This window comes from Ambystoma mexicanum, unplaced genomic scaffold, assembly GCF_040938575.1.
Source record: "Ambystoma mexicanum isolate Mex_15411 unplaced genomic scaffold, UKY_AmexF1_1 Mex_scaf84, whole genome shotgun sequence".
NCBI classification, from domain to species: domain Eukaryota; kingdom Metazoa; phylum Chordata; class Amphibia; order Caudata; family Ambystomatidae; genus Ambystoma; species Ambystoma mexicanum.
Window position 1 is genome coordinate 813558 of NW_027182504.1, and position 22907 is coordinate 836464.

The 22907-nt window shown below is 35.5% G+C and overlaps 4 non-coding genes across 4 annotated transcripts; all 4 read right to left on the minus strand.

The window, feature by feature from the left end:
- Positions 1-377: 377 nt before the first annotated feature.
- TRNAC-GCA (transfer RNA cysteine (anticodon GCA)) lies at positions 378-449 on the minus strand. The gene has a single exon. It is a non-coding gene; the product is annotated as a tRNA-Cys (tRNA).
- Positions 450-4115: 3666 nt separating this feature from the next.
- Positions 4116-4187, minus strand: TRNAC-GCA (transfer RNA cysteine (anticodon GCA)). The gene has a single exon. It is a non-coding gene; the product is annotated as a tRNA-Cys (tRNA).
- Positions 4188-14495: 10308 nt separating this feature from the next.
- Positions 14496-14567, minus strand: TRNAC-GCA (transfer RNA cysteine (anticodon GCA)). The gene has a single exon. It is a non-coding gene; the product is annotated as a tRNA-Cys (tRNA).
- Positions 14568-17351: 2784 nt separating this feature from the next.
- Positions 17352-17423, minus strand: TRNAC-GCA (transfer RNA cysteine (anticodon GCA)). Its single transcript has one exon. It is a non-coding gene; the product is annotated as a tRNA-Cys (tRNA).
- Positions 17424-22907: the final 5484 nt, after the last annotated feature.

Below are 22907 nucleotides of genomic sequence, written 5' to 3' on the forward strand. Positions count from 1 at the left end.
TAGAGAGTGGGTGACTGTATGGAACTTGTAGAACTAATGACATCCGTGCACTTCTGGTCAGCTGTACAAATTAATACATTTCATTAAGAGCATATTATTGGTTTCCACCACAGTTTTATAACATTCATATGAGCTTCCAATGGACTATTTCAAACTGATAATATCACCAGTAGAACTTGGGTGAATGTAAAACACAGCTCGTATCATATGAAGAAATCCTAAACAGCTTAATGGTGTTTACCCTATGTTTCAGGTGATGATCAGGAGTATTTCAAATGTGGAAATGTGTTGCTCATTACATCAAATGCTAAGATTGTAAATGTTTTTTTCAATTTATTTAATTAAAAAAAAAATTCCACAGGTTAAACAGTTGAACAAGGGGACACCCAGATTTGAACTAGGGAACTCTTGATCTGCAGTCAAATGCTCTACCACTGAGCTATACCCCCAGTTCTGAAAATTTCACCTTTATTAATTCAGTAATATGTACAAAGTGCAAGCAACATGCAATCACCATCAAAGCAATGCATTTTCAGCCACCAAACCCTCCTTATAAGTATATGGGATGCGAAGGATGTCCTTTATCTACCTTGGTAAAATACAGTGAGGTTTCCATTGCAAGAATTCATACATTGCGTATCACATGTAGATCTTGGAACATGGAAAAAAAATCTTTTGTCAAATGCACAAATTCTGCAAAATGTAACTGCTTCTCTACTGCAGTTTGTTGATTTTGTGCTAAGCGCATAGTTAAACCCAATTGTTCATTGTTTTGTATATGAAATGATGATATATCCTATTGTTTCTTACAGTGCATTGGGTTGAAAAACATTTTAACAGGATCTATTGAAGAGGGTATATGGTTATGAAACAGGGACTTCATGAAAAGCACTCCTACGCTCTACCACTGACATAAACCCTTGAATGCTGAAAACTGCCCTTTTTTAAAAAGGTGATAGAGTGGGTGACTGTATGGAACTTGTAGAACTAATGACATCAGTGCACCTCTGGTCATTTGTACAAATTAATACATTTCATTAAGGGATATTATTGGTTTCCACCACAGTTTTATAACATTCATATGAGCTTCCAATGGACTATTTCAAACTGATAATATCACCAGTAGAACTTGGGTGAATGTAAAACACAGCTTGTATCATATGACGAAATCCTAAACAGTTTCATGGTGTTTACCCTATGTTTCAGGAGATGATCAGGAGTATTTCAAATGTAGAAATGTGTTGCTCATTACATCAAATGCTAAGATTGTAAATGTTTTTTTTTCTACAGGTAAAATAGTTGAACAAAGGGGCACCCAGATTTGAACTAGAGACCACTTGATCTGCAGTCAAATGCTCTACCACTGAGCTATACCCCACCTCTGAAAAGTACACCTTTATTAATTCAGTAATATGTACAAAGTGCAAGCAACATGCAATCACCATCAAAGCAAACCATTTTCAGCCACCAAACCCTCCTTATAAGTATATCCGGTGCGAAGGATGCCCTTTATCTGCCTTGGTAAAATACCGTGAGGTTTCCATTGCAAGAATTCATACATTTCGTATCACATGTAGATCTTGGAACATGGAAAAAAAACTTTTGTCAAATGCACAAATTCTGCAAAACGTAACTGCTTCTCTACTGCAGTTTGTTGATTTTGTGCTAAGAGCATAGTTAAACCCAATTGTTCATTGTTTTTTATATGAAATGATTATATATCCTATTGTTTCTTACAGTGCATTGGGTTGAAAAACATTTGAACAGGATCTATTGATGAGGGTATGTGGTTATGAAACAGGAACTTCTTGAACTGTACTCCTACGCTCTACCACTGAGTTAAACCCTTGAATGCTGAAAACTGCCCTTTTTTAAAAAGGTGATAGAGTGGGTGACTGTATGGAACTTGTAGAACTAATGGCATCAGTGCACTTCTGGTCAGCTGTACAAATTAATAAATTTCATTAAGGGCATATTATTGGTTTCCACCACAGTTTTATAACATTCATATGAGCTTCCAATGGACTATTTCAAACTGATAATATCACCAGTAGAACTTGGGTGAATGTAAAATACAGCTTGTATCATATGAAGAAATCCTAAACAGCTTAATGGTGTTTACCCTAAGTTTCAGGTGATGATAAGGAGTATTTCAAATGTGGAAATGTGTTGCTCATTACATCAAATGCTAAGATTGTAAATGTTTTTTTCTATAGGTAAAACAGTTGAACAAGGGGGCACCCAGATTTGAACTAGGGACCTCTTGATCTGCAGTCACATGCTCTACCACTGAGCTATAATCCCAGTTCTGAAAAGGTTACCTTTATTAATTCAGTAATATGTACAAAGTGCAAGCAACATGCAATCACCATCAAAGCAATGCATTTTCAGCCACCAAACCCTCCTTATAAGTATATGGGATGCGAAGGATGTCCTTTATCTACCTTGGTAAAATACAGTGAGGTTTTCATTGCAAGAATTCATACATTTCGTATCACATGTAGATCTTGGAACATGGAAAAAAAAATCTTTTTTCAAATGCACAAATTCTGCAAAATGTAACTGCTTCTCTACTGCAGTTTGTTGATTTTGTGCTAAGGGCATAGTTAAAACCAATTGTTCATTGTTTTGTATATGAAATGATGATATATCCTATTGTTTCTTACAGTGCATTGGGTTGAAAAACATATTAACAGGATCTATTGAAGAGGGTATATGGTTATGAAACAGGGACTTCTTGAAAAGCACTCCTACGCTCTACCACTGACATAAACCCTTGAATGCTGAAAACTGCCCTTTTTTAAAAAGGTGATAGAGTGGGTGACTGTATGGAACTTGTAGAACTAATGACATCAGTGCACCTCTGGTCATTTGTACAAATTAATACATTTCATTAAGGGCATATTATTGGTTTCCACCACAGTTTTATAACATTCATATGAGCTTCCAATGGACTATTTCAAACTGATAATATCACCAGTAGAACTTGGGTGAATGTAAAACACACCTTGTATCATATGACGAAATCCTAAACAGTTTCATGGTGTTTACCCTATGTTTCAGGAGATGATCAGGAGAATTTCAAATGTAGAAATGTGTTGCTCATTACATCAAATGCTAAGATTGTAAATGTTTTTTTCTATAGGTAAAACAGTTGAACAAGGGGGCACCCAGATTTGAACTAGGGACTTCTTGATCTGCAGTCACATGCTCCACCACTGAGCTATACTCCCAGTTCTGAAAAGTTTACCTTTATTAATTCAGTAATATGTACAAAGTGCAAGCAACATGCAATCACCCTCAAAGCAATGCATTTTCAGCCACCAAACCCTCCTTATAAGTATAAGGGGTACAAAAGATGTCCTTTATCTGCCTTGGTAAAATACAGTGAGGTTTCCATTGCAAGAATTCATACATTTCGTATCACATGTAGATCTTGGAACATGGAAAAAAAAACTTTTGTCAAATGCACAAATTCTGCAAAACGTAACTGCTTCTCTACTGCAGTTTGTTGATTTTGTGCTAAGAGCATAGTTAAACCCAATTGTTCATTGTTTTTTATATGAAATGATGATATATCCTATTGTTTCTTACAGTACATTGGGTTGGAAAACATTTTAACAGGATGTATTGACGAGGGTATATGGTTATGAAACAGGGACTTCTTGAACTGCACTCCTACGCTCTACCATTGAGTTAAACCCTTGAATGCTGAAAACTGCCCTTTTTTAAAAAGGTGATAGAGTGGGTGACTGTATGGAACTTGTAGAACTAATGACATCAGTGCACTTCTGGTCAGCTGTACAAATTAATACATTTCATTAAGAGCATATTATTGGTTTCCACCACAGTTTTATAACATTCATATGAGCTTCAAATGGACTATTTCAAACTAATCATATCACCAGTAGAACTTGGGTGAATGTAAAACACAGCTTGTATCATATGAAGAAATCCTAAACAGTTTCATGGTGTTTACCCTATGTTTCAGGAGATGATCAGGAGTATTTCAAATGTAGAAATGTTTTGCTCATTACATAAAATGCTAAGATTGTAAATGTTTTCTTCAATTTATTTAATTAAAATAATATTTCTACAGGTAAAACAGTTGAACAAGGGGGCACCCAGATTTGAACTAGGGACCTCTTGATCTGCAGTCAAATGCTCTACCACTGAGCTATACCCCCAGTTCTGAAAAGGTCCCCTTTATTAATTCAGTAATATGTACAAAGTGCAAGCAACCATCAAAGCAAAGCATTTTCAGCCACCAAACCCTCCTTATAAGTATATGCGGTGCGAAGGATGTCCTTTATCTGCCTTGGTAAAATACAGTGAGGTTTCCATTGCAAGAATTCATACATTTCGTATCACATGTAGATCTTGGAACATGGAAAAAAAATCTTTTGTCAAATGCAAAAATTCTGCAAAATGTAACTGCTTCTCTACTGCAGTTTGTTGATTTTGTGCTAAGAGCATAGTTAAACCCAATTGTTCCTTGTTTTGTATATGAAATGATGATATATCCTATTGTTTCTTACAGTGCATTTGGCTGTAAAACATTTTAACAGGATCTATTGAAAAGGGTATATGGTTATGAAACAGGGACTTCTTGAAAAGCACTCCTACGCTCTACCACTGACATAAACCCTTGAATGCTGAAAACTGCCCTTTTTTAAAAAGGTGATAGAGTGGGTGACTGTATGGAACTTGTAGAACTAATGACATCAGTGCACTTCTGGTGAGGTGTACAAATTAATACATTTCATTAAGGGCATATTATTGGTTTCCACCACAGTTTTATAACATTCATATGAGCTTCCAATGGACTATTTCAAACTGATAATATCACCAATAGAACTTGGGTGAATGTAAAACACAGCTTGTATCATATGACGAAATCCTAAACAGTTTCATGGTGTTTACCCTATGTTTCAGGAGATGATCAGGAGTATTTCAAATGTAGAAATGTGTTGCTCATTACATCAAATGCTAAGATTGTAAATGTTTTTTTTCTACAGGTAAAATAGTTGAACAAAGGGGCACCCAGATTTGAACTAGAGACCACTTGATCTGCAGTCAAATGCTCTACCACTGAGCTATACCCCCCGTTCTGAAAAGTTCACCTTTATTAATTCAGGAATATGTACAAAGTGGAAGCAACATGCAATCAACCTCAAAGCAATGCATTTTCAAACACCAAACCCTCCTTACAAGTATAAGGGGTACAAAAGATGTCCTTTATCTGCCTTGGTAAAATACAGTGAGGTTTCCATTGCAAGAATTCATACATTTCGTATCACATGTAGGTCTTGGAACATGGAAAAAAAAACTTTTGTCAAATGCACAAATTCTGCAAAACGTAACTGCTTCTCTACTGCAGTTTGTTGATTTTGTGCTAAGAGCATAGTTAAACCCAATTGTTCATTGTTTTTTATATGAAATGATGATATATCCTATTGTTTCTTACAGTACATTGGGTTGGAAAACATTTTAACAGGATGTATTGACGAGGGTATATGGTTATGAAACAGGGACTTCTTGAACTGCACTCCTACGCTCTACCATTGAGTCAAACCCTTGAATGCTGAAAACTGCCCTTTTTTAAAAAGGTGATAGAGTGGGTGACTGTATGGAACTTGTAGAACTAATGACATCAGTGCACTTCTGGTCAGCTGTACAAATTAATACATTTCATTAAGAGCATATCATTGGTTTCCACCACAGTTTTATAACATTCATATGAGCTTCCAATGGACTATTTCAAACTGATAATATCACCAGTAGAACTTGGGTGAATGTAAAACACAGCTTGTATCATATGAAGAAATCCTAAACAGTTTCATGGTCTTTACCCTATGTTTCAGGAGATGATCAGGAGTATTTCAAATGTAGAAATGTGTTGCTCATTACATTAAATGCTAAGATTGTAAATGTTTTCTTCAATTTATTTAATTAAAATAATATTTCTACAGGTAAAACAGTTGAACAAGGGGGCACCCAGATTTGAACTAGGGACCACTTGATCTGCCGTCAAATGCTCTACCATTGAGCTATACCCCACGTCTGAAAAGTTCACCTTTATTAATTCAGTAATATGTACAAAGTGCAAGCAACATGCAATCACCATCAAAGCAAACCATTTTCAGCCACCAAACCCTCCTTATAAGTATATGCGGTGCGAAGGATGCCCTTTATCTGCCTTGGTAAAATACAGTGAGGTTTCCATTGCAAGAATTCATACATTTCGTATCACATGTAGATCTTGGAACATGGAAAAAAAAACGTTTGTCAAATGCACAAATTCTGCAAAACGTAACTGCTTCTCTACTGCAGTTTGTTGATTTTCTGCTAAGAGCATAGTTAAACCCAATTGTTCATTGTTTTTTATATGAAATGATGATATATCCTATTGTTTCTTACAGTACATTGGGTTGAAAAACATTTTAACAGGATGTATTGACGAGGGTATCGAGGGTATATGGTTATGAAACAGGGACTTCTTGAACTGCACTCCTACGCTCTACCATTGAGTTAAACCCTTGAATGCTGAAAACTGCCCTTTTTTAAAAAGGTGATAGAGTGGGTGACTGTATGGAACTTGTAGAACTAATGACATCAGTGCACTTCTGGTCAGCTGTACAAATTAATACATTTCATTAAGAGCATATTATTGGTTTCCACCACAGTTTTATAACATTCATATGAGCTTCCAATGGACTATTTCAAACTAATCATATCACCAGTAGAACTTGGGTGAATGTAAAACACAGCTTGTATCATATGAAGAAATCCTAAACAGTTTCATGGTGTTTACCCTATGTTTCAGGAGATGATCAGGAGTATTTCAAATGTAGAAATGTTTTGCTCATTACATAAAATGCTAAGATTGTAAATGTTTTCTTCAATTTATTTAATTAAAATAATATTTCTACAGGTAAAACAGTTGAACAAGGGGGCACCCAGATTTGAACTAGGGACCTCTTGAACTGCAGGCAAATGCTCTACTACTGAGCTATACCACCAGTTCTGAAAAGGTCACCTTTATTAATTCAGTAATATGTACAAAGTGCAAGCAACCATCAAAGCAAAGCATTTTCAGCCACCAAACCCTCCTTATAAGTATATGCGGTGCAAAGGATGTCCTTTATCTGCCTTGGTAAAATACAGTGAGGTTTCCATTGCAAGAATTCATACATTTCGTATCACATGTAGATCTTGGAACATGGAAAAAAAATCTTTTGTCAAATGCAAAAATTCTGCAAAATGTAACTGCTTCTCTACTGCAGTTTGTTGATTTTGTGCTAAGAGCATAGTTAAACCCAATTGTTCATTGTTGTGTATATGAAATGATGATATATCCTATTGTTTCTTACAGTGCATTGGGCTGAAAAACATTTTAACAGGATCTATTGAAAAGGGTATATGGTTATGAAACAGGGACTTCTTGAAAAGCACTCCTACGCTCTACCACTGACATAAACCCTTGAATGCTGAAAACTGCCCTTTTTTAAAAAGGTGATAGAGTGGGTGACTGTATGGAACTTGTAGAACTAATGACATCAGTGCACTTCTGGTCAGGTGTACAAATTAATACATTTCATTAAGGGCATATTATTGGTTTCCACCACAGTTTTATAACATTCATATGAGCTTCCAATGGACTATTTCAAACTAATCATATCACCAGTAGAACTTGGGTGAATGTAAAACACAGCTTGTATCATATGAAGAAATCCTAAACAGCTTAATGGTGTTTACCCTATGTTTCAGGTGATGATCAGGAGTATTTCAAATGTAGAAATGTGTTGCTCATTACATGAAATGCTAAGATTGTAAATGTTTACTTCAATTTATTTAATTAAAAAAATATTTCTACAGGTAAAACAGTTGGACAAGGGGCCACCCAGATTTGAACTAGGGACCTTTTGATCTACAGTGAAATGCTCTACAACTGAGCTATGCCCCCATTTCTGAAATGTTCACCTTTATTTATTCAGTAATATGTACAAAGTGGAAGCAGCATGCAATCACCATCAAAGCAATGCATGTTCAGCCACCAAACCATCCTTATAAGTATCAGGGGTGCAAAGGATGTCCTTTATCTGCCTTGGTAAAATACATTGAGGTTTCCATTGCAAGAATTCATACATTTCGTATCACATGTAGATCTTGGAACATGGAAAAAAAATATTTTGTCAAATGCACAAATTCTGCAAAATGTAACTGCTTCTCTACTGCAGTTTGTTGAGTTTGTGCTAAGAGCATAGTTAAACCCAATTGTTCATTGTTTTGTGTATGAAATGATGATATATCCTATTGTTTCTTACAGTGCATTGGGTTGAAAAACATTTTAACAGGATCTATTGAAGAGGGTATATGGTTATGAAACAGGGACTTCTTGAACTATACTCCTACGCTCTACCACTGACATAAACCCTTCAATGTTGAAAACTGCCCTTTTTAAAAAGGTGATAGAGTGGGTGACTCTATGGAACTTGTAGAACTAATGACATCAGTGCACTTCTGGTCAGCTGTACAAATTAATACATTTCATTAAGGGCACATTATTGGTTTCCACCACAGTTTTATAACATTCATATGAGCTTCCAATGGACTATTTCAAACTGATCATATCACCAGTAGAACTTGGATGAATGTAAAACACAGCTTGTATCATATGAAGAAATCATAAACAGCTTAATGGTGTTTACCCTATGTTTCAGGTGATGATCAGGAGTATTTGAAATATAGAAATGTGTTGCTCATTACATGAAATGCTAAGATTGTAAATGTTTTTTTTCTACGGGTAAAACAGTTGAACAAGGGGGCACCGAGATTTGAACTAGAGACCACTTGATCTGCAGTCAAAGGCTGTACCACTGAGCTATACCCCCAGTTCTGAAAGGTTTACCTTTATTAATTCAGGAATATGAACAAAGTGGAAGCAACATGCAATCACCCTCAAACCAATGAATTTTCAGCCACCAAACCCTCCTTATAAGTATAAGGGGTACAAAAGATGTCCTTTATCTGCCTTGGTAAAATACAGTGAGGTTTCCATTGCAAGAATTCATACATTTCGTATCACATGTAGATCTTGGAACATGGAAAAAAAACGTTTGTCAAATGCACAAATTCTGCAAAACGTAACTACTTCTCTACTGCAGTTTGTTGATTTTGTGCTAAGAGCATAGTTAAACCCAATTGTTCATTGTTTTTTATATGAAATGATGATATATCCTATTGTTTCTTACAGTACATTGGGTTGAAAAACATTTTAACAGGATGTATTGATGAGGGTATATGGTTATGAAACAGGGACTTCTTGAACTGCACTCCTACGCTCTACCATTGAGTTAAACCCTTGAATGCTGAAAACTGCCCTTTTTTAAAAAGGTGATAGAGAGTGGGTGACTGTATGGAACTTGTAGAACTAATGACATCCGTGCACTTCTGGTCAGCTGTACAAATTAATACATTTCATTAAGAGCATATTATTGGTTTCCACCACAGTTTTATAACATTCATATGAGCTTCCAATGGACTATTTCAAACTGATAATATCACCAGTAGAACTTGGGTGAATGTAAAACACAGCTTGTATCATACGAAGAAATCCGAAACAGCTTAATGGTGTTTACCCTATGTTTCAGGAGATGATCAGGAGTATTTCAAATGTAGAAATGTGTTGCTCATTACATAAAATGCTAAGATTGTAAATGTTTTCTTCAATTTATTTAATTAAAATAATATTTCTACAGGTAAAACAGTTGAACAAGGGGGCACCCAGATTTGAACTAGGTACCTCTTGATCTGCAGTCAAATGCTGTACCACTGAGCTATACCCCCATTTCTGAAAAGTTCACCTTTATTAATTCAGTAATATGTACAAAGTGCAAGCAACATGCAATCACCATCAAAGCAAAGCATTTTCAGCCACCAAACCCTCCTTGTAAGTATATGCGGTGCGAAGGATGTCCTTTATCTGCCTTGGTAAAATACAGTGAGGTTTCCATTGCAAGAATTCATACATTTCTTATCACATGTAGATCTTGGAACATGGAAAACAATCTTTTGTCAAATGCACAAATTCTGCAAAATGTAACTGCTTCTCTACTGCAGTTTGTTGATTTTGTGCTAAGAGTATAGTTAAACCCAATTGTTCATTGTTTTGTATATGAAATGATGATATATCCTATTGTTTCTTGCAGTACATTGGGTTGAAAAACATTTTAACAGGATGTATTGATGAGGGTATATGGTTATGAAACAGGGACTTCTTGAACTGCACTCCTACGCTCTACCATTGAGTTAAACCCTTGAATGCTGAAAACTGCTCTTTTTTAAAAAGGTGATAGAGTGGGTGACTGTATGGAACTTGTAGAACTAATGACATCAGTGCACTTCTGGTCAGCTGTACAAATTAATACATTTCATTAAGAGCATATTATTGGTTTCCACCACAGAATTATAACATTCATATGAGCTTCCAATGGACTATTTCAAACTGATAATATCACCAGTAGAACTTGGGTGAATGTAAAACACAGCTTGTATCATATGAAGAAATCCTAAACAGTTTCATGGTGTTTACCCTATGTTTCAGGAGATGATCAGGAGTATTTCAAATGTAGAAATGTGTTCCTCATTACATCAAATGCTAAGATTGTAAATGTTTTTTTTCTACAGGTAAAACAGTTGAACAAGGGGGCACCCAGATTTGAACTAGAGACCACTTGATCTGCAGTCAAATGCTGTACCACTGAGCTATACCCCCAGTTCTGAAAGGTTTACCTTTATTAATTCAGGAATATGAACAAAGTGGAAGCAACATGCAATCACCCTCAAAGCAATGATTTTTCAGCCACCAAACCCTCCTTATAAGTATAAGGGGTACAAAAGATGTCCTTTATCTGCCTTGGTAAAATACAGTGAGGTTTCCATTGCAAGAATTCATACATTTCGTATCACATGTAGATCTTGGAACATGGAAAAAAAACGTTTGTCAAATGCACAAATTCTGCAAAACGTAACTACTTCTCTACTGCAGTTTGTTGATTTTGTGCTAAGAGCATAGTTAAACCCAATTGTTCATTGTTTTTTATATGAAATGATGATATATCCTATTGTTTCTTACAGTACATTGGGTTGAAAAACATTTTAACAGGATGTATTGATGAGGGTATATGGTTATGAAACAGGGACTTCTTGAACTGCACTCCAACGCTCTACCATTGAGTTAAACCCTTGAATGCTGAAAACTGCCCTTTTTTAAAAAGGTGATAGAGTGGGTGACTGTATGGAACTTGTAGAACTAATGACATCAGTGCACTTCTGGTCAGCTGTACAAATTAATACATTTCATTAAGAGCATATTATTGGTTTCCACCACAGTTTTATAACATTCATATGAGCTTCCAATGGACTATTTCAAACTGATAATATCACCAGTAGAACTTGGGTGAATGTAAAACACAGCTTGTATCATATGAAGAAATCCTAAACAGTTTCATGGTGTTTACCCTATGTTTCAGGAGATGATCAGGAGTATTTCAAATGTAGAAATGTGTTGCTCATTACATAAAATGCTAAGATTGTAAATGTTTTCTTCAATTTATTTAATTAAAATAATATTTCTACAGGTAAAACAGTTGAACAAGGGGGCACCCAGATTTGAACTAGGTACCTCTTGATCTGCAGTCAAATGCTGTACCACTGAGCTATACCCCCATTTCTGAAAAGTTCACCTTTATTAATTCAGTAATATGTACAAAGTGCAAGCAACATGCAATCACCATCAAAGCAAAGCATTTTCAGCCACCAAACCCTCCTTATAAGTATATGTGGTGCGAAGGATGTCCTTTATCTGCCTTGGTAAAATACAGTGAGGTTTCCATTGCAAGAATTCATACATTTCGTATCACATGTAGATCTTGGAACATGGAAAAAAAATCTTTTGTCAAATGAAAAAATTCTGCAAAATGTAACTGCTTCTCTACTGCAGTTTGTTGATTTTGTGTTAAGAGCATAGTTAAACCCAATTGTTCATTGTTTTTTATATGAAATGATGATATATCCTATTGTTTCTTACAGTACATTGGGTTGAAAAACATTTTAACAGGATGTATTGATGAGGGTATATGGTTATGAAACAGGGACTTCTTGAACTGCACTCCTACGCTCTACCATTGAGTTAAACCCTTGAATGCTGAAAACTGCCCTTTTTTAAAAAGGTGATAGAGAGTGGGTGACTGTATGGAACTTGTAGAACTAATGACATCCGTGCACTTCTGGTCAGCTGTACAAATTAATACATTTCATTAAGAGCATATTATTGGTTTCCACCACAGTTTTATAACATTCATATGAGCTTTCAATGGACTATTTCAAACTGATAATATCACCAGTAGAACTTGGGTGAATGTAAAACACAGCTTGTATCATATGAAGAAATCCTAAACAGTTTCATGGTGTTTACCCTATGTTTCAGGAGATGATCAGGAGTATTTCAAATGTAGAAATGTGTTGCTCATTACATAAAATGCTAAGATTGTAAATGTTTTCTTCAATTTATTTAATTAAAATAATATTTCTACAGGTAAAACAGTTGAACAAGGGGGCACCCAGATTTGAACTAGGTACCTCTTGATCTGCAGTCAAATGCTGTACCACTGAGCTATACCCCCATTTCTGAAAAGTTCACCTTTATTAATTCAATAATATGTACAAAGTGCAAGCAACATGCAATCACCATCAAAGCAAAGCATTTTCAGCCACCAAACCCTCCTTGTAAGTATATGCGGTGCGAAGGATGTCCTTTATCTGCCTTGGTAAAATACAGTGAGGTTTCCATTGCAAGAATTCATACATTTCGTATCACATGTAGATCTTGGAACATGGAAAACAATCTTTTGTCAAATGCACAAATTCTGCAAAATGTAACTGCTTCTCTACTGCAGTTTGTTGATTTTGTGCTAAGAGTATAGTTAAACCCAATTGTTCATTGTTTTGTATATGAAATGATGATATATCCTATTGTTTCTTGCAGTACATTGGGTTGAAAAACATTTTAACAGGATGTATTGATGAGGGTATATGGTTATGAAACAGGGACTTCTTGAACTGCACTCCTACGCTCTACCATTGAGTTAAACCCTTGAATGCTGAAAACTGCTCTTTTTTAAAAAGGTGATAGAGTGGGTGACTGTATGGAACTTGTAGAACTAATGACATCAGTGCACTTCTGGTCAGCTGTACAAATTAATACATTTCATTAAGAGCATATTATTGGTTTCCACCACAGAATTATAACATTCATATGAGCTTCCAATGGACTATTTCAAACTGATAATATCACCAGTAGAACTTGGGTGAATGTAAAACACAGCTTGTATCATATGAAGAAATCCTAAACAGTTTCATGGTGTTTACCCTATGTTTCAGGAGATGATCAGGAGTATTTCAAATGTAGAAATGTGTTCCTCATTACATCAAATGCTAAGATTGTAAATGTTTCTTTTCTACAGGTAAAACAGTTGAACAAGGGGGCACCCAGATTTGAACTAGAGACCACTTGATCTGCAGTCAAATGCTGTACCACTGAGCTATACCCCCAGTTCTGAAAGGTTTACCTTTATTAATTCAGGAATATGAACAAAGTGGAAGCAACATGCAATCACCCTCAAAGCAATGATTTTTCAGCCACCAAACCCTCCTTATAAGTATAAGGGGTACAAAAGATGTCCTTTATCTGCCTTGGTAAAATACAGTGAGGTTTCCATTGCAAGAATTCATACATTTCGTATCACATGTAGATCTTGGAACATGGAAAAAAAACGTTTGTCAAATGCACAAATTCTGCAAAACGTAACTACTTCTCTACTGCAGTTTGTTGATTTTGTGCTAAGAGCATAGTTAAACCCAATTGTTCATTGTTTTTTATATGAAATGATGATATATCCTATTGTTTCTTACAGTACATTGGGTTGAAAAACATTTTAACAGGATGTATTGATGAGGGTATATGGTTATGAAACAGGGACTTCTTGAACTGCACTCCAACGCTCTACCATTGAGTTAAACCCTTGAATGCTGAAAACTGCCCTTTTTTAAAAAGGTGATAGAGTGGGTGACTGTATGGAACTTGTAGAACTAATGACATCAGTGCACTTCTGGTCAGCTGTACAAATTAATACATTTCATTAAGAGCATATTATTGGTTTCCACCACAGTTTTATAACATTCATATGAGCTTCCAATGGACTATTTCAAACTGATAATATCACCAGTAGAACTTGGGTGAATGTAAAACACAGCTTGTATCATATGAAGAAATCCTAAACAGTTTCATGGTGTTTACCCTATGTTTCAGGAGATGATCAGGAGTATTTCAAATGTAGAAATGTGTTGCTCATTACATAAAATGCTAAGATTGTAAATGTTTTCTTCAATTTATTTAATTAAAATAATATTTCTACAGGTAAAACAGTTGAACAAGGGGGCACCCAGATTTGAACTAGGGACCTCTTGATCTGCAGTCAAATGCTGTACCACTGAGCTATACCCCCATTTCTGAAAAGTTCACCTTTATTAATTCAGTAATATGTACAAAGTGCAAGCAACATGCAATCACCATCAAAGCAAAGCATTTTCAGCCACCAAACCCTCCTTATAAGTATATGTGGTGCGAAGGATGTCCTTTATCTGCCTTGGTAAAATACAGTGAGGTTTCCATTGCAAGAATTCATACATTTCGTATCACATGTAGATCTTGGAACATGGAAAAAAAATCTTTTGTCAAATGAAAAAATTCTGCAAAATGTAACTGCTTCTCTACTGCAGTTTGTTGATTTTGTGTTAAGAGCATAGTTAAACCCAATTGTTCATTGTTTTGTATATGAAATGATGATATATCCTATTGTTTCTTACAGTGCATTGGGTTGAAAAACATTTTAACAGGATCTATTGAAAAGGGTATATGTTTATGAAACAGGGACTTCTTGAAAAGCACTCCTACGCTCTACCACTAACATAAACCCTTGAATGCTGAAAACTGCCCTTTTTTAAAAAGGTGATAGAGTGGGTGACTGTATGGAACTTGTAGAACTAATGACATCGGTGCACTTCTGGTCAGGTGTACAAATTAATACATTTCATTAAGGGCATATTATTGGTTTCCACCACAGTTGTATAACATTCATATGAGCTTCCAATGGACTATTTCAAACTAATCATATACCCAGCAGAACTTGGGTGAATGTAAAACACAGCTTGTATCATATGAAGAAATCCTAAACAGCTTAATGGTGTTTACCCTATGTTTCAGGTGATGATCAGGAGTATTTCAAATGTAGAAATGTGTTGCTCATTACATAAAATGCTAAGATTGTAAATGTTTACTTCAATTTATTTAATTAAAAAAATATTTCTACAGGTAAAACAGTTGGACAAGGGGGCACCCAGATTTGAACTAGGGACCTTTTGATCTACAGTGAAATGCTCTACCACTGAGCTATACCCCCATTTCTGAAATGTTCACCTTTATTTATTCAGTAATATGTACAAAGTGGAAGCAGCATGCAATCACCATCAAAGAAATGCATGTTCAGCCACCAAACCCTCCTTATAAGTATCAGGGGTGCGAAGGATGTCCTTTATCTGCCTTGGTAAAATACAGTGATGTTTCCATTGCAAGAATTCATACATTTCGTATCACATGTAGATCTTGGAACATGGAAAAAAATCTTTTGTCAAATGCACAAATTCTGCAAAATGTAACTGCTTCTCTACTGCAGTTTGTTGATTTTGTGCTAAGAGTATAGTTAAACCCAATTGTTCATTGTTTTGTATATGAAATGATGATATATCCTATTGTTTCTTACTGTGCATTGGGTTGAAAAACATTTTAACAGGATCTATTGAAGAGGGTATATGGTTATGAAACAGGGACTTCTTGAACTACACTCCTACGCTCTACCACTGACAAAAACCCTTGAATGTTGAAAACTGCCCTTTTTAAAAAGGTGATAGAGTGGGTGGCTGTATGGAACTTGTAGAACTAATGACATCAGTGCACTTCTGGTCAGCTGTACAAATTAATACATTTCATTAAGGGCATATTATTGGTTTCCACCACAGTTTTATAACATTCATATGAGCTTCCAATGGACTATTTCAAACTGATAATATAACCAGTAGAACTTGGGTGAATGTAAAACACAGCTTGTATCATATGAAGAAATCCTAAACAGTTTCATGGTGTTTACCCTATGTTTCAGTAGATGACCAGGAGTATTTCAAATGTAGAAATGTGTTGCTCATTACATGAAATGCTAAGATTGTAAAAGTTTACTTCAATTTATTTAATTGATAAATATTTCTACAGGTAAAACAGTTGGACAAGGGGGCACCCAGATTTGAACTAGGGATCTCTTGATATTCAGTGAAATGCTCTACCCCTGAGCTATAACCCCATTTCTGAAATGTTCACCTTTATTAATTCAGGAATATGAACAAAGTGGAAGCAACATGCAATCACCTTCAAAGCAATGCATGTTCAGCCACCAAACCCTCCTTATAAGTATCAGGGGTGTGAAGGATGTCCTTTATCTGCCTTGGTAAAATACAGTGAGGTTTCAATAACAATAATTCATACATTTCGTATCACATGTAGATCTTGGAACATGGAAAAAAATCTTTTGTCAAAAGCACAAATTCTGCAAAATGTAACTGCTTCTCTACTGCAGTTTGTTGATTTTGTGCTAAGAGTATAGTTAAACCCAATTGTTCATTGTTTTGTATATGAAATGATGATATATCCTATTGTTTCTTACAGTGCATTGGGTTGAAAAACATTTTAACAGGATCTATTGAAGAGGGTATATGGTTATGAAACAGGGACTTCTTGAACTACACTCCTACGCTCTACCACTGACAAAAACCCTTGAATGTTGAAAACTGCCCTTTTTAAAAAGGTGATAGAGTGGGTGGCTGTATGGAACTTGTAGAACTAATGACATCAGTGCACTTCTGGTCAGCTGTACAAATTAATACATTTCATTAAGGGCATATTATTGGTTTCCACCACAGTTTTATAACATTCATATGAGCTTCCAATGGACTATTTCAAACTGATAATATAACCAGTAGAACTTGGGTGAATGTAAAACACAGCTTGTATCATATGAAGAAATCCTAAACAGTTTCATGGTGTTTACCCTATGTTTCAGGAGATGATCAGGAGTATTTCAAATGTAGAAATGTGTTGCTCATTACATGAAATGCTAAGATTGTAAATGTTTACTTCAATTTATTTAATTGATAAATATTAATACAGGTAAAACAGTTGGACAAGGGGGCACCCAGATTTGAACTAGGGACCTCTTGATCTGCAGTCAAATGCTGTACCACTGAGCTATACCCCCATTTCTGAAAAGTTCACCTTTATTAATTCAGTAATATGTACAAAGTGCAAGCAACATGCAATCACCATCAAAGCAAAGCATTTTCAGCCACCAAACCCTCCTTATAAGTATATGTGGTGCGAAGGATGTCCTTTATCTGCCTTGGTAAAATACAGTGAGGTTTCCATTGCAAGAATTCATACATTTCGTATCACATGTAGATCTTGGAACATGGAAAAAAAATCTTTTGTCAAATGAAAAAATTCTGCAAAATGTAACTGCTTCTCTACTGCAGTTTGTTGATTTTGTGTTAAGAGCATAGTTAAACCCAATTGTTCATTGTTTTGTATATGAAATGATGATATAGCCTATTGTTTCTTACAGTGCATTGGGTTGAAAAACATTTTAACAGGATCTATTGAAGAGGGTATATGTTTATGAAACAGGGACTTCTTGAAACGCACTCCTACGCTCTACCACTGACATAAACCCTTGAATGCTGAAAACTGCCCTTTTTTAAAAAGGTGATAGAGTGGGTGACTGTATGGAACTTGTAGAACTAATGACATCAGTGCACCTCTGGTCATTTGTACAAATTAGTACATTTCATTAAGGGCATATTATTGGTTTCCACCACAGTTTTATAACATTCATATGAGCTTCCAATGGACTATTTCAAACTGATAGTATCACCAGTAGAACTTGGGTGAATGTAAAACACAGCTTGTATCATATGACGAAATCCTAAACAGTTTCATGGTGTTTACCCTATGTTTCAGGAGATGATCAGGAGTATTTCAAATGTAGAAATGTGTTCCTCATTACATCAAATGCTAAGATTGTAAATGTTTTTTTTCTACAGGTAAAACAGTTGAACAAGGGGGCACCCAGATTTGAACTAGAGACCACTTGATTTGCAGTCAAATGCTGTACCACTGAGCTATACCCCCAGTTCTGAAACGTTCACCTTTATTAATTCATGAATATGAACAAAGTGGAAGCAACATGCAATCACCCTCAAAGCAATGCATTTTCAGCCACCAAACCCTCCTTATAAGTATAAGGGGTACAAAAGATGTCCTTTATCTGCCTTGGTAAAATACAGTGAGGTTTCCATTGCAAGAATTCATACATTTCGTATCACATGTAGATCTTGGAACATGGAAAAAAAAACTTTTGTCAAATGCACAAATTCTGCAAAACGTAACTGCTTCTCTACTGCAGTTTGTTGATTTTGTGCTAAGAGCATAGTTAAACCCAATTGTTCATTGTTTTTTATATGAAATGATGATATATCCTATTGTTTCTTACAGTACATTGGGTTGAAAAACATTTTAACAGGATGTATTGACAAGGGTATATGGTAATGAAACAGGGACTTCTTGAAAAGCACTCCTACGCTCTACCACTGACATAAACCCTTGAATGCTGAAAACTGCCCTTTTTTAAAAAGGTGATAGAGTGGGTGACTGTATGGAACTTGTAGAACTAATGACATCAGTGCACTTCTGGTCAGGTGTACACATTAATACATTTCATTAAGGGCATATTATTGGTTTCCACCACAGTTTTATAACATTCATATGAGCTTCCAATGGACTATTTCAAACTAATCATATCACCAGTAGAACTTGGGTGAATGTAAAACATAGCTTGTATCATATGAAGAAATCCTAAACAGCTTAATGGTGTTTACCCTATGTTTCAGGAGATGATCAGGAGTATTTCAAATGTAGAAATGTGTTCCTCATTACATCAAATGCTAAGATTGTAAATGTTTACTTCAATTTATTTAATTAAAAAAATATTTCTACAGGTAAAGCAGTTGGACAAGGGGGCACCCGGATTTGAATGAGGGACCTCTTGATCTGCAGTGAAATGCTCTACCCCTGAGCTATAACCCCATTTCTGAAATGTTCACCTTTATTTATTCAGTAATATGTATAAAGTGGAAGCAACATGCAATCACCATCAAAGCAATTCATTTTCAGCCACCAAACCCTCCTTATAAGTATAAGGGGTACAAAAGATGTCCTTTATCTGTCTTGGTAAAATACAGTGAGGTTTCCATTGCAAGAATTCATACATTTCGTATCACATGTAGATCTTGGAACATGGAAAAAAAACTTTTGTCAAATGCACAAATTCTGCAAAACGTAACTACTTCTCTACTGCAGTTTGTTGATTTTGTGCTAAGAGCATAGTTAAACCCAATTGTTCATTGTTTTTTATATGAAATGATATATCCTATTGTTTCTTACAGTGCATTGGGTTGAAAAACATTTTAACAGGATCTATTGACGAGGGTATATGGTTATGAAACAGGGACTTCTTGAACTGCACTCCTACGCTCTACCACTGAGTTAAACCCTTTAATGCTTAAAACTGCCCTTTTTTAAAAAGGTGATTGAGTGGTGACTGTATGGAACTTGTAGAACTAATGACATCAGTGCACTTCTGGTCAGCTGTACAAATTAATACATTTCATTAAGGGCATATTATTGGTTTCCACCACAGTTTTATAACATTCATATGAGCTTCCAATGGACTATTTCAAACTGATAATATCACCAGTAGAACTTGGGTGAATGTAAAACACAGCTTGTATCATATGAAGGAATCCTAAACAGTTTCATGGTGTTTACCCTATGTTTCAAGAGTATTTCAAATGTAGAAATGTGTTGCTCATTACATCAAATGCTAAGATTGTAAATGTTTTTTTCTACAGGTAAAACAGTTGAACAAGAGGGCACCCAGATTTCAACTAGGGACCTCTTGATCTGCAGTCAAATGCTCTACCACTGAGCTATACCCCCAATTTTGAAAAGTTCACCTTTATTAATTCAGTAATATGTACAAATTGCAAGCAACATGCAATCACCATCAAAGCAATGCATTTTCAGCCACCAAACCCTCCTTATAAGTATATGGGGTACGATGGATGTCCTTTATCTGCCTTGGTAAAATACAGTGAGGTTTCCATTGCAAGAATTCATACATTTCGTATCACATGTAGATCTTGGAACATGGAAAAAAATCTTTTGTCAAATGCACAAATTCTGCAAAATGTAACTGCTTCTCTACTGCAGTTTGTTGATTTTGTGCTAAGAGCATAGTTAAACCCAATTGTTCATTGTTTTGTATTTGAAATGATGATATATCCTATTGTTTCTTAAAATGCATTGGGTTGAAAAACATTTTAACAGGATCTATTGAAGAGGGTATATGGTTATGAAACAGGGACTTCTTGAAAAGCACTCCTACGCTCAACCACTGACATAAACCCTTGAATGCTGAAAACTGCCCTTTTTTAAAAAGGTGATAGAGTGGGTGACTGTATGGAACTTGTAGAACTATTGACATCAGTGCACTTCTGGTCAGCTGTACAAATTAATACATTTCATTAAGGGCATATTATTGGTTTCCTCCACACTTTTATAACATTCATATGAACTTCCAATGGACTATTTCAAACTGATAATATCACCAGTAGAACTTGGGTGAATGTAAAACACAGCTTGTATCATATGAAGAAATCCTAAACAGCTTAATGGTGTTTACCCTATGTTTCAGGTGATGATCAGGAGTATTTCAAATGTAGAAATGTGTTGCTCATTACATCAAATGCTAAGATTGTAAATGTTTTTTTCTACAGGTAAAACAGTTGAACAAGAGGTCACCCAGATTTGAACTAGGGACCGCTTGATCTGCGGTTAAATGCTCTACCACTGAGCTATACCCCCAATTTTGAAAAGTTCACCTTTATTAATTCAGTAATATGTACAAAGTGCAAGCAACATGCAATCACCATCAAAGCAATGCATTTTCAGCCACCAAACCCTCCTTATAAGTATATGGGGTGCGAAGGATGTCCTTTATCTGCCTTGGTAAAATACAGCGAGGTTTCCATTGCAAGAATTCATACATTTCGTATCACATGTAGATTTAGGAACATGGAAAAAAAATCTTTTGTCAAATGCACAAATTCTGCAAAATGTAACTGCTTCTCTACTGCAGTTTGTTGATTTTGTGCTAAGAGCATAGTTAAACCCAATTGTTCATTGTTTTGTATATGAAATGATGATATATCCTATTGTTTCTTAAAGTGCATTGGGTTGAAAAACATTTTAACAGGATCTGTTGAAGAGGGTATATGGTTATGAAACAGGGACTTCTTGAACTGCACTCCTACGCTCTACCACTGAGTTAAACCCTTGAATGCTGAAAACTGCCCTTTTTTAAAAAGGTGATAGAGTGGGTGACTGTATGGAACTTGTAGAACTAATGACATCAGTGCACTTCTGGTCAGCTGTACAAATTAATACATTTCATTAAGGGCATATTATTGGTTTCCTCCACACTTTTATAACATTCATATGAGCTTCCAATGGACTATTTCAAACTGATAATATCACCAGTAGAACTTGGGTGAATGTAAAACACAGCTTGTATCATATGAAGAAATCCTAAACAGCTTAATGGTGTTTACCCTATGTTTACCCTATGTTTCAGGTGATGATCAGGAGTATTTCAAATGTAGAAATGTGTTGCTCATTACATCAAATGCTAAGATTGTAAATGTTTTTTTCTACAGGTAAAACAGTTGAATAAGAGGTCAGCCAGATTTGAACTAGGGACCTCTTGATCTGCGGTTAAATGCTCTACCACTGAGCTACACCGCCAGTTCCGAAAGGTTCATCTTTATTTATTCAGTAATATGTACAAAGTGGAAGCAACATGCAATCACCATCAAAGCAATGCATGTTCAGCCACCAAACCCTCCTTATAAGTGTAAGGGGTGTGAAGGATGTCCTTTATCTGCCCTGGTAAAATACAGTGAGGTTTCCATTGCAAGAATTCATACATTTCGTATCACATGTAGATCTTGGAACATGGAAAAAAAATCTTTTGTCAAATGCACAAATTCTGCAAAATGTAACTGCTTCTCTACTGCAGTTTGTTGATTTTGTGCTAAGAGTATAGTTAAACCCAATTGTTCATTGTTTTGTATATGAAATGATGATATATCCTATTGTTTCTTACAGTGCATTGGGTTGAAAAACATTTTAACAGGATCTATTGAAGAGGGTATATGGTTATGAAACAGGGACTTCTTGAACTACACTCCTGTGCTCTACCACTGACATAAACCCTTCAATGTTGAAAACTGCCCTTTTTTAAAAATGTGATAGAGTGGGTGACTCTATGGAACTTGTAGAACTAATGACATCAGTGCACTTCTGGTCAGCTGTACAAATTAATACATTTCATTAAGGGCATATTATTGGTTTCCACCACAGTTTTATAACATTCATATGAGCTTCCAATGGACTATTTCAAACTAATCATATCACCAGTAGAACTTGGGTGAATGTACAACACAGCGTGTATCATATGAAGAAATCCTAAACAGCTTAATGGTGTTTACCCTATGTTTCAGGTGATGATCAGGAGTATTTCAAATGTAGAAATGTGTTGCTCATTGCATAAAATGCTAAGATTGTA